Here is a 9,421-nt window from a genome sequence, read left to right as displayed (position 1 = left end):
TCATGCTGTTGGTGCCAATTTCCGACCCTACCATCTGTATGCCTCAGCAGAAATTGATGTTTGTCAGATCTGGCTATGTTTTTCCACTCATCAGTTGTCCACGTTTAGTAGGCTTGTGCCTACTGCAACTTCAGTTTTCTGTTCTTGTCAGACAGAAGTTGAACCTGATGTGATCTTCTGCTGTTGTAACCCATAAGCCACATGGTTTTTCATGTTGCGCATTCTGAGATGCATTTCTGCTCACCACAGTTGTACAGAGTGGCTACCTGAGTTACTGTAACCTTTGTCAGATCAAACCAGTCTGGCTATTCTGCACTGATCTCTTTCAATAAAAAGATGTTTCTGTCTGCAGAACTTCCACTGGAAGTTTTTTCATTATAGCAGCATTCTCAGTAAACTCTAGACACTGTTGTGTATAGAAATCCCAGGAGGTCAGCAGTTATAGATAATCAATGGTATGGCCAAAATCACTTGGATCATATTTTTTCCCCATTTTGATGGTTGATGTGAGCATTACCTGAAGCTGTGGGCCCATACCTGCATCATTTTATGCACACGATTGGCTGGTTTGATAACTGCATTAATAAGTTGGTGTATTGGTGTTGATAATAAAGTGCATGCGCTCTCTCTCTCTCTCTCTCTCTCTCTCTCTCTGTGTAGCTTACACTGAGCAGCGCTGGAACAGCAATATCACTATGTTATATTTAGTTATTTGTGGTCTATACCTTCAAAGTCATAATGCGTTATGTCCACAAAAATATTTTGTGTTGCATGAAAATACAGCAGTCTATTTCAATGGTTCTCAACCTTTCCAACCATGTACCCTTAGTACATTTTGGCTGATCCTGATTGCAGGTTGTAGACAATGCATTTATGTTGCATTATTAACGTTTTCATTGAACTGACCCTTGTAAAAGATAACTAAGATTGTCAACATTTTGGACATGTGTATATCATGGTGTGACCCCAAGTGAACAACTTTAAGCTTAAGGTCCAATACTTTGGCTTTCCTGTTAGTTGAGATGGACATGTCATGGAATTACTCTAAAAAGTAAGTGTTGATTTGGGATGAATGGGTCAGGTTGCAGACTCAGAGCTTGAATGGCTTGTTCACAGCACATATGAGTCTTTCTGCCAGGGAAATAGTCATTGTGTTATTTTTTCCAACAATGACATACTGACATGCAGCACCCTTCAGATTTAAAATGCAGATCAACTGTGGCTAGTGGGCTCGAGATAGAGCCTATGGATGAACCTATAGCTTATTATAAAATTTTTTTTATCTCACACCATCTATTTTTTTCTTGTTATTCATTTTCTCAACCAAAAGCACCACCTCTGAACTCTTAAGCATCAACTTCCTGAGGAAACTGAATCATTAAACTACTGTACTCAGCTCCTAAAAGGTCACGATAAGATAATAGTTTTGGTGTTCCAAGTAATTTTCTCACAATAGTTTTGATGTATTTGATTTCTTTGGAAATCCACTCCTGGATCCAGTTCATTGTATTAAAAAAATAAATAAATAAATAAAATTTTATATATATATATATATATATATATATAAAGGAAGTATGTTTGAGTTATCCAAAGCAAGGCAGGGATTCAGTGAAAGTTGCTGGTTTCATTTCAGTGAAGGTTTCTGGAGAAATTAAACTGAAAATACTGCATGAGAATGATCTGTGTTCACTCAGACCATGGTGCCAACAAGTTCATACAACAGGGTCTGGTACAAGTAATAGACTTTATTACTGTTGGTCTGGTGGATGTGGATAAACCCTGATGGTTTAGGGTTGCGGGCAAGCTGGAGCCTATCCCAGCTGACTACGGGCAAAAGGCGGGGTACACCCTGGACAAGTCGCCAGGTCATCGCAGGGCTGACACATAGAGACAAACAACCATTCACAATCGCATTCACACCTACAGTCAATTTAGTGCCACCAATTAGCCTAACCTGCATGTCTTTGGACTGTGGGGGAAACTGGAGCACCTGGAGGAAACCCACACAGACACAGGGAGAACATGCAAACTCCACACAGAAAGGCCCTGGGCTCGAACCCACCTTGCTGTGAGGTGACAGTGCTAACCACTACACCACCGTGCCGCCTTATCCTGATGGTGTGTTTGCTGTAAAATTGGCCAAAACATTACAGATTAATTGATGTCTATTGATGTCTCTTACAATCAATGTCAAAATGTGTATTACAGAAAGAAGATAATTTTGTGCCTTTCATTTTGTTGATGAATAAAAAGTTGAAATTCTCTCTCAAAACAAAAATAATGGAGGGTTTTCTAATATTATATGGTTCTGAATTGTTATTTAAAAATATTATGTAGGTTATATTTTATAGCAATATAAAAATATTGTTTACCATGTACCATTATCTTTATACACTCATTGTGGTTAATGTCAAGTGTTCCTGTACAAGCCTAATTTGTTTAACATACTGTAGTTTACTTTTTGTAGGGCAGGTCTTGAATATTTCAGAAAGTGCAAAATGCTTTATACCAGAAAAGGTGATGTATAAATTTGGTGGGTTCAATATCAAAATCACAAAATTCACAGTTAATCTATACAATTCTGCTTCCATTATAGGAAATCATCAAGTCCTCCGAATGCATTTGATTAACTGATATGTCTTTAAAGATGGTTGACTTTTATTGACTCTGCATTACAGGTGGAAGATGAGTGATTGATGATTGGAGGAAGAGAGAGGGTTAACACTAGCTAGTTCATCGGTCAGCAAGCAAGCCTCGCTATCAACAGACCAATGAACACAGCGTGTTACTTCCTTCTCTGGGTGGAATCTTACCAGATGATGATTGAAGTTGGACAATCTTAGGGGCGTTCCCTCCAGGCATTTTAGCGTCATTAACGTTAGTTTGTTCCTGAACATGACGTATGAACAGGTGAATGTGCATTCTCTTGGACAAAATTAGTATAAAAATTAATGTAGATATAAATATCTTATGACAAATTATTATGGCATGTTACAAAAACAAAGAAAAAAAATCAGAGCCCTCGTCTCCAGTTCCCCTCCTAGAACTGCCATCTTATTGTGGTGGAGGGGTTTGTGTGCTTGAATGATCCTAGGAGCTATGTTGTCGGGGGCATTACACCCCTGTTAGGGTCTCCCAAGGCAGACAGGTCCTAGGTGACAGGCCAGACCAAGAGCAGTTCACCAAAACCCCTTATGAAGAATAATCAATTAAGGACCGTGACGTTGCCCGGTATGGCGCAGCCGGGGCCCCACCCTGGAGCCAGGCCTGGGGTTGGGGCTCATATGCGAGTGCTTGGTGGCCGGGCCTTTGCCCACGGGGCCCGGCCAGGCTCAGCCCGAAGTGGTGACGTGGGCCCGATCTCCTGTGGGTTCACCACCCACAGAGGTAGCCGTAAGGGGCTGGTGCAATGTGGATTGGGCGGCAGTCAAAGGCAGGGGCCTCGACGACCCGATCCCCGGACACAGCGGCTAGCTGTTGGGACATGGAATGTCACTTCGCTGGGGGCGAAAAGAGCCTGAGCTTGTGCGGGAGGTTGAGAGGTACTGGCTAGAGATAGTTGGGCTCACCTCCACGCACAACTTGGGCTCCAGAACCCAGCTCCTCGAGAGGGCCTGGACTCTCCACTTCTCTGGAGTCGCCCATGGTGAACGGCGGTGGGCTGGTGTGGGCTTGCTTATAGCTCCCCAGCTCAGCCGCCATGTGTTGGAGTTTACCCCAGTGAATGAGAGGGTTGCCTCTCTGCGCCTTCGGATTGGGGAGAGGGCTCTTGCTGTTGTTTGTGCCTATGGGCCGAATAGCAGTATAGAGTATCCGGCCTTCTTGGAGTCTCTGGGAGAGGTACTGAGAGATGCTCAGACTGGGGAGTCCATTGTTCTACTGGTGGACTTCAACGCTCACATGTGCGACGACAGTGACACCTGGAGGGGCATGATTGGGAGGACCGGCCTCCCCGATCTGAACCCGAGTGGTGTTTTGTTATTGGACTTCTGTGCTAGTCACAGTTTGTCCATAACAAACACCATGTTCGAGCATAGGGGTGTCCATAAGTGCATGTGGCACCAGGACACCTTAGGTCGGAGGTCGATGATCGACTTTGTTGTCATTTCATCAGATCTCCGGCCCTATGTCTTGGACACTCGGGTGAAGAGAGTGAGTTGGATCCGCTAGCGGAGGAGGAAGCCGGACAGACCTGGCAGGCCCAAATGTATGGTGAGGGTCTGCTGGGAATGTCTGGCCGAGCACTCTGTTGGGGAGGTCTTTAACTCCCACCTCCGGGAGAGCTTCCCCCAGCTTCCGAGGGAGGCGGGGGACATTGAGTCTGAGTGGAACATGTTCTCTACCTCCATTGTAGACGTGGCTGTTCGGAGCTGTGACCGCAAGGTCTCTGGTGCCTGTCATGGCGGCAATCCCCGAACCCGGGGGTGGACACCGAAAGTAAGGGATGCCGTCAAGCTGAAGAAGGAGTCCTATCGGGCTATGTTGGCCTCTGGGACTCCTGAGGCAGCTGACGGGTATCGGCAGACCAGGCGTGCCGCAGCTTGGGCAGTTGCGGAGGCAAAAACTCAGAACTGGGAGGAGTTCGGTGAGGCCATGGAGGAGGACTATCGGTTGGCCTCAAAGAAATTCTGGCAAACCGTCCGGCGCCTCAGGAGGGGGAAGCAGTACTCTGCCAACACTGTTTACAGTGCGGGTGGGGAGCTGTTGACCTCGACTGGGGACATTGTTGGGCAGTGGAAGGAATACTTCGAGGATCTCAATCCCACATTCATGTCTTCCATTGAGGAAGCGGAGGCTGATGACTCAGAGGCGGACTCGTCCATTACCCAAGCCGAAGTCACTGAGGTGGTTAGCAAGCTCCTCGGTGGCAGGGCACCGGGGGTGGATCAGATCCGCCCCGAGTATCTCAAGTCTCTGGATGTTGTGGGGCTGTCTTGGCTGACACGCCTCTGCAACATTGCGTGGCAGTCAGGGACAGTGCCTCTGGAGTGGCAGACTGGGGTGGTGGTCCCTCTTTTTAAGAAAAGGGACCAAAGAGTGTGCTCCAATTATAGGGGAATCACATTTCTCAGCCTCCCAGGGAAGGTTTACTCCAGGGTACTGGAGAGGAGAATTTGGCCAATAGTCGAACCTCGGATCCAGGAGGAACAATGCGGTTTTCATCCTGGTCGTGGAACACTGGACCAGCTCTATACCTTTCATAGGGTGCTCGAGGGTTCATGGGAGTTTGCCGAACCAGTCCACATGTGCTTTGTGGATCTGGAGAAGGCATTTGACTGTGTCCCTTGTGGTATTCTGTGGGGGGTGCTTTGGGAGTATGGGGTTCGGGGCTCTTTGCTAAGGGCTGCCTGGTCCCTGTACGAATGGAGCAGGAGTCTGGTTCGCATTGCCGGCAGTAAGTCAGACCTGTTCCCAGTGCATGTTGGACTCCAGCAGGGCTGCCCTTTGTCACCGGTTCTGTTCATAATTTTTATGGACAGAATTTCTAGGCGCAGCCAGGGGCTGGAAGAAATCCTGTTTGGGAACCACAGGATTTCATCTCTGCTTTTTGCAGATGATGTTGTCCTGTTGGCTTCTGCAAACCAGGACCTTCAGCATGCACTGGGGTGGTTTGCAGTCGAGTGTGAAGCGGCTGGGATGAGAATCAGCACCTCTAAGTCTGAGGCCATGGCTCTCGACCGGAAAAGGGTGGCTTGCCCTCTCCAGGTTGGTGGAGAAGTCCTGCCTCAAGTGAAGGAGTTTAAGTATCTCGGGATCTTGTTCATGAGTGAGGGAAGGATAGAGCATGAGATCGACAGGCAGATTGGTGCGGCCTCCGCAGTGATGCGATCGCTTTACCGGTCCGTCGTGGTGAAGAAGGAGCTGAGCCAAAAGGTAAAGCTCTCAATTTACCGGTCGATCTACGTTCCGACTCTCACCTATGGTCATGAGCTTTGGGTAATGACCGAAAGAACAAGATCACGGATACAAGCGGCCAAAATGAGTTTCCTTTGCAGGGTGGCTGGGCGCTCTCTTAGAGATAGGGTGAGAAGTACAGTCACTCGGGAGGAGCTCGGAGTAGAGCCGCTGCTCCTCCACATCGAGAGGAATCAGCTGAGGTGGCTTGGGCATCTCTTTCGGATGCCTCCTGGATGCCTCCCTGGGGAGGTGTTCCAGGCATGTCCCCCCGGGAGGAGGCCCCGGGGAAAACCCAGGACACGCTGGAGTGACTATGTCTCTCGGCTGACTTGGGAACGCCTCGGTGTTCTTCCCGAGGAGCTGGCTGAGGTGTCTGGGGAAAGAGAAGTTTGGGCTTCCATGCTCAGACTGCTGCCTCTGCGACCTGGCCCTGGATAAGCGGAAGAAGACGAGACGTCTCCAGTTTACGAGTCCGAAAGCAGTTAATGCACGAGTCCGAGTCCAAGTCATCAGTGCTCAAGTCCAAGTCAAGTCATGAGTCCTTAAAATTAGGGCATGAGTCAGACTCAAGTCCAAGTCCTGGACTCAAGTACTACAAGCCTGCTTGAACGCAGTCGGTTACTTTGACTTACTTCCTTACAATGGTTTCTGTTTGTTCTCTTGGTGGTATGGAAGTACTCAGAATCATTATGCCATCATATGGCTGTAGATCATAAATTACTTTGCGTCAAGCCATGTTTTCATCCCATTATCTCTCGGATGTTTCATTTCTTTGATCAGCTTGTCAATGTCAGGTGGTGTTGGCACTTGATGTTGATGAGCCAATACGACTCTGTCTGAGTTTCAGAGATTTTAATTTAATTTTCTCATCTGAATCACTAAAACTTTCACTTTCCCATGTTGCCTTTTGGCCTGCTGGAATTTCCCCTTTTCAGACAGCTCCACTTTTCCTCATTTAATCAGAATTATTGCAGTTCACTGTTTCAGCCTCAGAGAGGCAGTGTTGTTCATCTTTGGATTTTGCCACCAGGGAGGGCATCCTCATCTCAGGGTGGCGCTAGAGCACAACTTTCTACTGCATTTACAGGAGATTTGAGAGGTGTTATTTTGATTTTCTCCAACTTTTGTTCTTCCAACATTTGCTATAGTATTCCTCACTTTGTTTCCTCTCTAAAAGCCTTTTCTAGTTGAGCTTTTTCTAATTTGAAAACGTTTCTCACTGCACACTGATGGCTTTAAAGATCTTTGATTTTTCTGTTCATCTCAGGATGAATCTCTTTATTTTGATGAATGTGTGACTGAACCACTAATGCATTTTTTCAACATTCATTGTCAACTTAATTTTCACACAGGTTTTCAGATCTCCTTTAAAAGTCACACTTGGAAGATTTTTTCTCTTCTATGGCCATAAATTCAAAGATATTCTTCATTTAGTTCTCTACATTTATAGTTCACTTGAATTTTGACAGCTTGAAACACACTCGTACAAATTAGCAGCCTTCACACCCACATGGAGCCCAGACTTGAACCACTGAACTTCCTCGCCCAACGTTGGGGTTCCTCACCCAACGTCAGCACCTGACATCATGAATACGCTTGTGACTCAGTGAGCACAAATCCCTACAGGCACAATCTAAAATCAAGCGGAAAGTCTTCCCAGAAGAGTGTAGGTTATTATAACAGCAAAGGGGCACTAAATCTAAAATGGGATGTTCAAAAAGCAAATATGAGTGTGACTGTCAGGTGCCCAAAAGCTTTCTGAGTATAGTATAGTGTACATCTTTTGCACTGGTCTTCACAATGCAACATCAAACACTACTGAATCCAGATTCATCATCTGATGACTCTTCACCAGAACGTGATTCCATTTAAACTTTAGATTTTTTTTCTCTTGAATGCTATATATCATCCACCCCAAACTTGCTTACAAACTTTTCTTGAATTTACTTTGTTTTACAAGTTGCTTTGATACAACCTGAGGGATTTGAAATGTTTCAAACAGGAAGGAAGGAGGACCGATATTTTACCTCCTTGATGTGCACAATTTCTAGCTGAAAATGCATTAATAGTCTTCCAGTTGTATCCTGTATACAATCCCACAATTGTACATCTCATCTCATCTCATTATCTCTAACCGCTTTATCCTGTTCTACAGGGTCACAGGCAAGCTGGAGCCTATCCCAGCTGACTACGGGCAAAAGGCAGGGTACACCCTGGACAAGTCGCCAGGTCATCACAGGGCTGACACATAGACACAGACAACCATTCACACTCACATTCACACCTACGGTCAATTTAGAGTCAGCAGTTAACCTAACCTACATGTCTTTGGATTGTGGGGGAAACCGGAGCACCCGGAGGAAACCCACACGGACACGGGGAGAACATGCAAACTCCACACAGAAAGGCCCTCGCCGGCCACGGGGCTCGAACCCGGACCTTCTTGCTGTGAGGCGACAGCGCTAACCACTACACCACCGTGCCACCCACAATTGTACAATTTTTCCATTTTTTTTCATCCTGGGTGACCCCCCAAAAACAACCAACCAACCAACCCTTACCTCTGTCCTGTGGCAAAAAAAAGACCATTCTGCACTGTAAAAATTTTTCTGCTTGTCTAACTTAGTGTGTAACCTGATTGCCTTGAAATTTTGAGTTAGTTGAAAATAATAAGTTGGTACAATGACACTCAATTACACACTTTTTAAAAGTTATACCAACAAATAATTTTTTACAGTGTAACTGTAATTTTTTTCTATACTTTTGAAACAACACAAATCTGTTATCCATAACCACTTATCCTGTACCAGGTCATGGGCAAGCTAGAGCTTATTGCAGCTGACTATGGGCAAGAGGTGGGGTAAACCCTGGACAAGTCGCCAGGTTACAAATAAACATGAAAAACCATAGAAATGTTTTATATAGGCAGCACGGTGGTGTAGTGGTTAGCGCTGTCGCCTCACAGCAAGAAGGTCCGGGTTCGAGTCCCGTGGCCGACGAGGGCCTTTCTGTGCGGAGTTTGCATGTTCTCCCCGTGTCCCCGTGGGTTTCCTCCGGGTGCTCCGGTTTCCCCCACAGTCCAAAGACATGCAGGTTAGGTTAACTGCTGACTCTAAATTGACCGTAGGTGTGAATGTGAGTGTGAATGGTTGTCTGTGTCTATGTGTCAGCCCTGTGATGACGTGGCGACTTGTCCAGGGTGTACCCCGCCTTTCGCCCGTAGTCAGCTGGGATAGGCTCCAGCTTGCCTGCGACCCTGTAGAAGGATAAAGCGGCTACAGATAATGATATATATATATATATATATATATATCATGGGTGTAGCAGACGCGGGGGACATGTCCTCCGTATTTGTGCCCTCTGTCCCCCACACTTTTTTTTACAGCCATTACAACCACTCAATTCATTTCTAACATGTGGAAACTCGTTTTTCCGAGCTGCCTCTAAACGCATCATGAGCAGGCGGCGCTAAGCAGCAAACAAACCCCGCTGTCGTGTGTGATCAGAGACGCTTTAGAAAATA

Source organism: Neoarius graeffei, chromosome 17, assembly GCF_027579695.1.
Source record: "Neoarius graeffei isolate fNeoGra1 chromosome 17, fNeoGra1.pri, whole genome shotgun sequence".
NCBI lineage: Eukaryota > Metazoa > Chordata > Actinopteri > Siluriformes > Ariidae > Neoarius > Neoarius graeffei.
The sequence above is the reverse complement of the archived record's forward strand: the minus strand, read 5'-3'. Positions refer to the sequence as shown.